Raw genomic sequence first — 2737 nt, 5'->3', positions numbered from 1 at the left:
TATTTCTTTGTTACCTTCATTATTATACCTGTTTCTTACTGGAGTTGACATCAAGTTGAAGTTTTGGAATGTTACTTTCACACTTTCCTAAATTTTCATTAATTTTCAGACTCTAAAGAGAAAGAGGTATTATGTGAGAACAACTAGGGTTTCAGGATCTGGATATGGGCTAGAACACGTGAAGTTGAGTCCTTCCTTTTTAGTAAAGCTTTCCATGTTACATCGTGACATTTTTCCATTCTCCATCAATCATGTTGATACTAATTTTTGACACTTGGCATCTTTGCCAGAATGATGTATTCTGTATGTTTCAGATGACCAACAGCATTGCCCTATTATCATGATATATAATATGGATCTGGTCTAAGATTTTCAATTGTATTTACCATGAGAAATCTAGGGCATGAGACATTGTGGTGTTGACCAATGAATCAGAATAGAAAACCCACAAATAAACCCAAGCAGATGTGGAAACTTAATTTAGTACAGAAGTGGCATCAATCAGTGTGGGAAATGATGGGCGACTAAATATATGAAGCTGGGATAACTGGTTATCCATATTTAAAAATAAGATTTTATCTCCCAGTATACATACAATAAATGAAATTCTGCTGCATTAAAATGTAAATGTTAAAAACAAAACTTTAAAAATTTGAAGAGAAAATATAGGAGAACATCTTTATAACACTGGGATAGGAAAGAACTTCTTAAGACACCACATGAGTACATGTATGATAAATATTATTGGCGTATTTTACTCTATTAAATTTAAAAATTCTCCACAACATAGGCAAACTTAAGTTTTACTGAATTAGCTGGACTCAATAGAGAAATAGAAAGCAACCTTATTACACCCCTATACCTTCAAATCTGCATTTCAACTTGAACTTTCATGTCCCTCAATGAAATTCCAGTGAATTCTACTAGTGTTTGGTCACTATCTGGAAGTAAATAAATCTTTTCTTATTCTTGGCATTTAAAATTCCAGTTCTCTATACTATAAAACTCTATACTCCTATTAAATGTAATTTTTCCCATTCCCAAACTGAGCGTTGTTTCAGACTTGGAACCTGATTAGGGAGGTGCATGCTTGCTTCCTCTCTGGCTCTGAGGAAGCCCTGACAGAGTGCTCAGCTCCCCTCTTCTAGTGCCCGGCCAGCCTGGCCCCTCGTGTCCAGGGCCAGTGACCCCAGTGCCCAGCAGGGGCAGGAGAGAGGCTGGGCAGGGAGAGGGTTTACTTATGTTTTCTTTCAAACAAGAAACACAACTTTATTTTTCTTTACAAAAGTGAAAAAAAGAAACCAAAAAGATACCAACATTTGAACTATTTTTAAAAAGTTAACATAATTAAAATTCTACGTTAACTGAGCGACCATCTTGCTTCTGGCCCTGACAGATTCTCCTGTCCGGGTCACTGGGACGCTGAGCCCGCCGTGCGGACTACCTGACAATGCTGTCCCGGGTGGTACTTTCTGCCGCCGCCGCAGCAGCCCCCTCTCTGAAGAACGCAGCCCTCCTCGGTCCAGGGGTTTTGCAGGCAACAAGGATCTTTCACACAGGGCAGCCAAGTCTTGCCCCTGTGCCACCTCTTCCTGAGTATGGAGGAAAAGTTCCTTTTGGGGTGATCCCTGAAGAATTCTTCCAGTTCCTTTATCCTAAAACTGGTGTAACAGGACCCTACATGCTTGGAACTGGGCTTATCTTATATTTACTGTCCAAAGAAATATATGTGATAACTCCAGAGACCTTCTCTGCCATGTCGACAATAGGGGTGCTTGTCTATGTAGTTAAAAAATATGGTGCCTCTATTGGAAAATTTGCTGATAAACTCAACGAGGAAAAAATTGCCCAACTAGAAGAGGTGAAACAGGATTCCATCCAAAACATTCAGGATGCAATTGACCTGGAGAAGTCACAGCAGGCACTGGTTCAGAAACGCCATTACCTTTTTGATGTCCAGAGGAATAACATTGCAATGGCTTTGGGGCTTACTTACCGGGAACGGCTGCATAGAGTATACAGGTAGGTAAAGAATCGCCTGGACTATCACATCGCTGTGCAGAATATGATGCGTCAAAAGGAACAAGAGCACATGATAAACTAGGTGGAGAAGCACGTGGTACGGAGCATCTCTACACAGCAGGAAAAGGAGACAATTGCCAAGCACATTGCAGATCTAAAGGTCCTTGCAAAGAAGGCTCAAGCACAGCCAGTTCTGTAAATGCGTCTATCCCAATTGAGACAGCTAGAAATAATTGACTAAATGGAAACTAGTCTGTGTGACAGAATCCTTCTGTATTGCTGTCTACTGAAGTTACAATTTACCTTTCCTAAAAACGAAAGGTTTGAGTTTCATATAATGAGAGAATTAAAACAATCTATTGGCCAGTAGGATGTTTCTCTTATCCTTCTTGCTCTGCATTTTGAGTTATCCATGATCACTTTTGAATAAGCAATTTACTTTTAATAAAAATTTGACTAAATCGGAAAAAATATACGTTAACTGGTACAAAAACAGAAAGAATAATGGAAAAAAATACAATTCCAGTCTTAGAACTAAGTGTGTATGGGGAGTTTATCTTTGATAATAGTAGCTTTTTAAATTAATAGGGAAAACAAAGATTAGTAAATGAATATACAACAATTTGCTAACCATTAGAAAAAGGTCTGATTCCTACCTCACTTACCATATGAGAAGAAATTCTTTTTTGGGGGTTGGGGGGAGGTAATTAGGTTT

General features: G+C 38.7%; 1 pseudogene; it reads left to right on the top strand.

Moving 5' to 3' along the window:
• The first annotated feature begins 1400 nt into the window (after positions 1-1400).
• Positions 1401-2440, top strand: LOC102510607 (annotated as a pseudogene).
• Positions 2441-2737: the final 297 nt, after the last annotated feature.

This window comes from Camelus ferus, chromosome 10, assembly GCF_009834535.1.
Source record: "Camelus ferus isolate YT-003-E chromosome 10, BCGSAC_Cfer_1.0, whole genome shotgun sequence".
Taxonomy (NCBI): Eukaryota; Metazoa; Chordata; class Mammalia; order Artiodactyla; family Camelidae; genus Camelus; species Camelus ferus.
Note: the sequence above shows the minus strand (reverse complement) of the source record. Positions and strands in the feature narration are given on the sequence as shown.